Here is a 7,777-nt window from a genome sequence, read left to right as displayed (position 1 = left end):
TTTGTTTCAAAAGCTTTATTTTTATATATTTTTTTAATCTTTTTTAAAAAAGATTTTATTTATTTGACAGAGAGAGAGAGCGAGAGCAGGAACACAAGCAGCGGGAGTGGGAGAGGGAGAAGCGGGCGTCCTGCTGAGCAGGGCCCTGGGATCAGGACCTGAGCAGAAGGCAGACACTTAACGACTGAGCCACCCAGGCACCCTTTTATATTGTTATTTATTATTATTTTTTAAAGATTTATTTATTTGAAAGAGAGAGAGGGCATGAGAGGGGAGGGGCGGGGGGGGGGTAGAAAATCTGAAGCAGATTCTGCACTGAGCTCAGAGCCCGACGCAGGGCTCCATCCCTTGACCCTGAGATCATGACCTGAGCCGAAACCAAGAGTCGGTGGCTAAACTGACTGAGCCACCCAGGCGCCCCTATTTTATTATTTAGAGAGAGAGAAAGAGCTTGAGTGGGGAGCAGGGCAGAGGGAGAGAGAATCTTAAACAGGCTCCACACCCAGCGTGGGGTTTGATCTCAAGACCTTGAAATCATGACCTGAGCTGAAATTAAGAGTCAGACACTTAACTGGCTGAGCCACCCGGGCACTCCTGTTTGCTTTGAAAATTTTAAAGCTTTACTTTTACCTTTTATTTACTTTCATTTTTAATATTTTTAAGATTATTTATTATTTGAGAGAGAGAGCACAAGGTTGGGGACGGGGAGAGGGAGAAGCAGATTCCCTGCTGAGCGGGGAGCCGGACACAGGGCTCGATCCCAGGACCCTGAGATCATGACCTGAACCGAAGGCAGACGCTTAACTGACTAAGCACCCAGGCACCCCTACTTTTACCTTTTAGGTCTTTAAGCCACCCGGAATTGATTTGTGAGTGTGGTGTGAGACAGGGATCTGATTTTTTTCCTATATGGATAGCCCCTTGTTCCAGCACCATTTATTGCATAACATATAATTTCCCCACTGATTCATGCCTTTTTTGTCATACTCAGGTTTCCATTTGTGTGTGGGCTTGTTTTTGGAGTCTCTGTTCTGTTGCACTGGTCTGTTTATCCCAAAACCATACTCCCTTAATGATAGGAGATCTGCCAAAAGTCTTGATGTCCAACAGGATGAGCTCCTCCATTTTGTTCTTCTTCAGAATGATCTTGGCTGTTGGTCCTAGTTCCCCTTTCGGCCTTGTGGCCTATCACCACTCCCCACATTCCACACCACCGCAGTTCTATGAAGCACCCTGAACTTTCTCACCTCAGGGGGTTTGTACAAAGGCTCTCCCTTTGCTTGCTACATTCTTTTGTCTTTTTTTGTGTGATGTCTCCCACTCATCCATCAGGACTCAGCTGGGACTATCAGTTCTTTTGAGAAGACTGTATTTGGAGCCTTTTCTGTGCCCCCCACCTCCTCTATTTTGGCATTTATCACACTGCATTTGGCTTGCCTGTTCTTGAACTGGCTACGTAATTTGCTGGGCCCAGTACAAAATAAAAAATGTGAGGCCCTTTGCTCAAAAATGGTTAAGAATTTCAAGACAGCGACAGCAGAGCATTAAACCAAACATGCGGTGCTTCCAAGCATGGGGCCCCACGTGACTGTGCAGGTTGCATGCCCTTGAATTAGGCTCTGCCCCTTCCCTTATTTGTCTCCTGCTGGGCTGTGAGCTCAAAGAGCAGGGTGCATGCCTATCTCCTCTGTGGTCTATGTGCAGTAGATTCCTGGCACACAGTGGGTGCCCAATGCTTGTTGAATGAACATGTGGACATACATTGTAGATGCTCAGTTACTTGGAATGGCCAATCCCTGACTCCAGGCTGTAACCTCTGCTATCCTATTAGAGAGTCCTGGTGTGGATGACTGAGAAAAAATCCTTTTGAGAAGTCTGACTCTGGTCTCCAAAGAAAGCTTCTGATCTGGCCTCCTGGCTCAGGGCAGGGAGGATAGCCCTCAGTCAGCCACATCCCCCAGCTTCTCTTGCAGGGACGCGGTGCCGGGTGCCAGACCTGACCTCAGTGTTCTGTAAACAGCTATCACCACAGACACACACAGGCTTTGCCCCGGGCAGGAGGTAGTGCAGAGGGCAGGCCTGGAGCGAGTGGTCGGGGAAGCAGGAGACCCAGTTCTTGATGACCGCCAGTTTCCTGGGTGATCCTGTTCACCTCTCAGGGCTTCCATTTTATCCCCATAAGAGGAGGAGTGGGTGACTTCTAAGGCTTTTGCGAGGTCTAAAGTCTGAAGCTCTGTTTCCAGGCTGGGAGCATTTCCAAGGAGGGTCTGCAAGAGTCCACAGTCCAGTGCAGAGGTTGTCCCAGCCCTGGGAGCTTGGGGAGTTAGGATGGGGCCAGGGCAAACTTGTTTGAAGGTGAAACCTGAGCCTACTGTGAACACTAGCTTATTGGTTACCGTGCTCCCACGTCCTGGCCCAGCAGCCAGGGGCAGGGGACAGCGCATGGGCTCTGGAGTACCTGACCCTGAGTATCACCTGCCACCTCTTCCTGCCGGGGGGTGGGGGGGTCTCCTGTCCCCCCCTAGCCTCCATTCTCTTATCTGTACAAGGGGATAAAGATGCCTTTCTCTTGCCCTCTCTTTTCAGAGGATTTCAAGAGGAGAATATGTGTGGTGGGGTAACATATAGCATTATGAAATCATTGAATAGTTTATGCCAGAGTCCCAGAAATGAAAGGGGAGAGAGAAAGCCCCTGAGAACAGCAGGGGACAGGAGCCATGGGACAGAGGTGGGTGCTTCTTCATGGTGATCTCCTTAGGCCGTGTGGCAAGGGCACAGCTGTGTGGGACACCTGAGGACCCTCAGCCCCAAGAAGAATTCGCCAGGGCCCCAGACTTGGCATAAAGCAGCAGAGTCTCCCACCAGGAATGAGTCACATCCTCTGGGGAAATGGGTGTCTTCTTGATAATTCGGGCAGATGGATGGTCTGGTCCAAGGGGCCTTCCTATAGCTCTGGTGCTACGGGAAACCCTGTTACCCAGAGAGAATCCTGGGGCATGCGAGAGCCCTTGTCCCATCCAAGATCAGTTTTCTGGGCAGCTTGGTGGGATGTTCACTGGCATGGGACTTACCTCGATTTGAAGAAAGTCAAATAAATGCGATATTCCTTGCATTTCTTGCTCCCTATTCGGGAGCCACCACCCATGCATGTAAATGGCTGGAATGGTGTTCCCCACCCCCCCAAACTCCCTATTGAATGAAGTCTGCTATTGTTACCACTTGGGAATGGAGGCAGGGCTGGGCTTGCTGACCCGGATCGCGTGTGATTATTGGAAGATGTGCGTGCTAGGAGTAGGCTGGGGTTCTGTGGACAACATAGCTCCCCTCTCCTCTCCCCCCCTTGCCCCCAGGGTGATAACTGGGAAGAGACAGGAGAGAACCTTATGGGGTGCTGAAAATGATCTCCATCTTGATCTAGGTGGTAAAAACTCATCGAGCTGGACGCTTATAGCTAACGTGCTTTTGTATATATGTCAGGTCAGCTTTATTCCGCTCCAACCTGCCTTCCCAACCCAGCCTGGTTTTCTTCTTGCTCTCGTGTTTCCTGCCCTTGCCAGGGACTCACTTCTGCCAATCCAAGGTGGGAACCCCCACTCAGTTCAGAACATCTTCCCTTCTTCCTCATCTTCTGCTTCTCCTCTTCTTCCTCCTCTTCCTCCCCCCCCCCCCCCGGGGAGTCCCCTGTAGATGGGATGAGGGAGGTGGCCTTGCTTGGGCAGAGGGATAGAGCCAGAGCCCCTGGTTCCCCTCCCCTGGGCAGGGCCACCTGGATGGCCAAACTACAGACTCAGGAGCCACTGGTGGGCAGGATAAAGAGCAGCCTGGGCTCGTGGAGGAAGCGAAGGGCCAAACCTGTCCTCAAGGAGCTGACAGCCCAGCAAGGCTTCTGCTTTCTGACGGGGCACGGGAGTAGAAGTCCCCTGGGGGGTGGGGGGCGAGGCAGGGTGAACAATCCAGACCAAGGAAAGTGGACGTGTTGTAATGGAAATCAGCTCAGACCTGGCTTCCTCTGAGACCACAGCTCCTCCAACCTCCCATTTTATTTTGATTATTTTTAAAGCTAATATAACTCACATAAGGGCCATCTCCAGAAAGGCCTCTGTGTTCACCTGGCAGCAAATCTGAAACAAGACTCCTCAAGTCCTTCCCATGGGCTTGGAGAACTCTCTTGTCAACTGGGAGAGAGCTGAGGATCCAGGAGGAAACAGAGAGGGCCGACAGCACGGCTGGGTGTCCCCCCGCCCCGCCCCCCATGCCACTTGCCCTCTTTCAGCCACACCTCTGCACCCTGCCCCCAGCACCCAACTCTCCTCCATGTGTCACCTGGAGGTGCCTGGGCCACTCTGGGTGGCCTCTCTTCTCCCCTGCACCCACCCACCTTTCCCAAATTAAACCCAACTCACAAAGGGCCGTAGCACCCACGGGCCACATGTGGCTCATGAGCCCTGGAAATGGGGCTGGTCTGAACACGGATGTGCTAGAAGTGTAAAGCACACATGGAGTGGTTTTTTTTTTTTAATTTTTAATTTACATTCAATTTAACATATACTGTATTATTAGTTTCAGAGGTAGAATTTAGTGATTCATCAGTTGCATATAACACCCAGTGCTCATTCCATCAAGTGCCCTCCTTAATGCCCATCACCCTGTTACCCCATCCCCCTGCCTCCCCTCTAGCCACTCTCAGTTTGTTTCCTAGAGTTAAGAGTCTCTCATGGTTTGTCTCCCTCTCTGTTTTCATCTTACTTTATTTTTCCTTCCCTTCCCCTATGTTCATCTGTTTTGTTTCTTAAATTCCATATATGAGTGAAATCATATGATATTTGTCTTTCTCTGACTGACTTATTTCACTTAACATAATACCCTCTAGTTCCATCGACGTCATTGCAGATGGCAAGATTGCATTCTTTTTGATGGCTGAGTAATATTCCATTGTATGTATATTCTACATCTTCTTTATCCATTCATCTTTCGATGGACATCTGGGCTTTTCTCATAGTTTGGCTATTGTGGACATTGCTGCTATAAACTTTGGGGTGCAGGTGCCCCTCCGAATCACTATGTTTGTATCCTTTGGATAAATACCCAATAGTGCAATTGCTGGGTCGTAGGGTAGCTCTGTTTTTTTTAACTTTTTGAGGAACCTCCATACTGTTTAACAGAGTGGCTGCACCAATTTGCATTCCCACCAAGTTTGCATTCCCAGTTTGCATTCTGCACACATGGGGTTTTGAAGGCTTAACATGAAAAAACAATTGTAAAATATCTCAGTAATTTTTATCTCAACTCCGTATTGAAATAATAATATTCTGGATATATTGAATTAAATAAAATATATTATTAAAATTAATTTTGCCTGTCTCTTTTTACTTTTTTAAAAATGTGGCTACTAGGACATTTAAAGTTATATAGATGGCATGTACTATATTTCCACTGGGCGGCGCTGCTCTAGATAATTCCAGACGAAAGAGAGGGTCCATGGCCCAGCACATGCAAACCCATCCTCATACACATGGTTGGCCACAGTCTTCTCACCAACCTCAGCCTTATTTCTGTCTCCTACTCCCTCCCCCAGCCTCTCTGGTTCTCTCTGCCATGAGCTTGCAAATTGCTTTCTGCTCAGTGATGGTCATGTACTATTGAGGCTGGCCAGGGGTGTGCTGGGATCTTTCCCCTCCCTGAGGGGCCCACCGAAACTGGGCCTCCTCTTGGGCGGGGGGAGAGTTCTGCCACCAAGAAGGTGATGTCCTTCCCTTTCTTTCTCACTTGCCTAGACCAAGCCGACCCTCCAATTAGCTAGTGTCCAAGGGTGTCTGCGAACGTCCCAGGGTGGTGGGGGCGCTGACCTCAACTTTTGCCCCCAAAACTCAGCTGTTGTTCTCTGCACCTATAGAGAGGACTCTTCCAGAGAGGAATTCTGGACAGTAACTAAAACAATTTCTTTTTTATCGAGTACCCACTACATTCTGGGTGGTGTGCTGAGTGTCTCCCACTCACGTCCCATGGAATCCTGACAGAGCAGATGTCATTGTCTTCTGCAGGTGAGGTGCCTGGGCTTCGACAAGGACATAGGCTGGGGTGGCGACAGCCTTCCTGCTGGGCTGCATGGCCACCCGGAGGGGCTGGGGTCCCAGGGCGAACCTCTGGCTTACTTCTGGCCTTGTAAGGGGGTTAGCCTTTCCTTCAATGGGGCCAGTGCCTGGGAGCGCACCCCAATTCTGTGTGAGAGCTGGTGGGTGTGACTACATGTTTGGAGAGTGAGTCTGGGTGACCAGAGAGGCAGGCAGCCATTGCAGTACACAGACTCGGATTTAAAAAAACAAAAACGGATACTTAATTTTGTTCTCTACACAATGGCTAAGCTCCTGCTCTGACCGGTGCAGAGATGGGTGCATGCCTGGCCCCCGAGGTGTCAGGGAGATGGACAGAGACCAAGTGTGGTTCCGGGAGGAGTGGGCGTGGTAGGAACAGAGACGTGTGAGAGATCGTATGCCAATGTGTGGGCGGTGTGACTAGAGAAGGGTGAGCGCACATGCTGTGCATGTTTGCAGATCTGAGCCAGTGGGAGCATGTATATATGTGTATGGTCCTTTTGTCCTTCCCAGATGCTCCGGAGGATCTGAGAGCTTCCTGGGGACAGCCAGGCCCAGGGGAGGGATCTCAGTCCCTACAGGGAGGCCTTGCTGGCATGATTGGGGTTGTGGGTCAAGGGACACTTTGAGATGCTGTCCTGTTACCTGACTGTTCTGTGTGCAGGCAACTTGCATAATCTCTCTGAGCCTGTATCCTTTCCTGTATGTATCAGGACTTATTAACTATACCCCCCAGCTCACCTTGTAAGGAGCGTGGCTCCGGGTGCCCCGGGGGGCTTTCCTTGTCACATGGGGGAGGCTGGAAGGAGCTAAGGTGCTGGGGGGAGGATGGAGACCTCAGGGGAGACTTGAGAGGATGAGAAGTGCAGTCAAGGGCAGCTGGGGGCAATGAAGTGAAGCTCAGGTGGATGGTAGGGCTGGGAGAGATGACCGCTCTCTGGGGGCCTTGTGGGGGAAGACTGGTGCCCAGTGATCTATCTGCCCCATCCACATTGCTCCTGCATTATCTTTAGTAAACTATCCATTGCTCACTGGTGCTTTTGCAGGGAGGATTTTCTCTTGGGGCCAGAGTGAGGTTTTGGGTTCTGCTTCAACACTGGCCTGGGCTGTGTGTGCGGGGGGGGAAACTGTGACGCCTTGGTTAGGTTATAGAGAGTCCATGGCTCATTGTAGAGCCTCTGTTTATTACCTGCTTCCAAGTGCCTGGCGTTAAGCACTTTATTATTGTCTCCTTGAATCCTCCTGACACCCCAGCAACCGGGAGGAGCCATTCCCTTTTACAGATGAGCACACTGAAGTTTAGAATGGTGGCATTGTTTTTGCAAGATCATAGCTGGGAAATTGCAGGGCTGGCTTCAGGCCCAGCCTGTGACCTTGACTGTGAAGGTGCCCCAGCCCTGAAGGGCTGTCAGTGCTGGCCCCCCCCTGCCCCCCCCCCCCCAGGCACTGCTGGCTTCCCCTCCCAGAGCTGGGAGGAGACACTTCTGCCCAGGGTGGGGTGGCCTGGTGTGGCCTTGAGTGAACTCACTTCCTTCAGTTTTATTTTATTCAAAAATAATGATTATATTTCCCCCATTGTAAAATATTATATTCTTGCTTTTTTACTTAAAATTTTTATGCAATGAGAATATATTATTTAAAAAAATATATACTTGCTGTGTAAAAATTTTTTAAAGTAGAAAAGT

Source organism: Zalophus californianus, chromosome 16, assembly GCF_009762305.2.
Source record: "Zalophus californianus isolate mZalCal1 chromosome 16, mZalCal1.pri.v2, whole genome shotgun sequence".
In the NCBI taxonomy this organism is placed as follows: Eukaryota; Metazoa; Chordata; class Mammalia; order Carnivora; family Otariidae; genus Zalophus; species Zalophus californianus.
The sequence above is the reverse complement of the archived record's forward strand: the minus strand, read 5'-3'. Positions refer to the sequence as shown.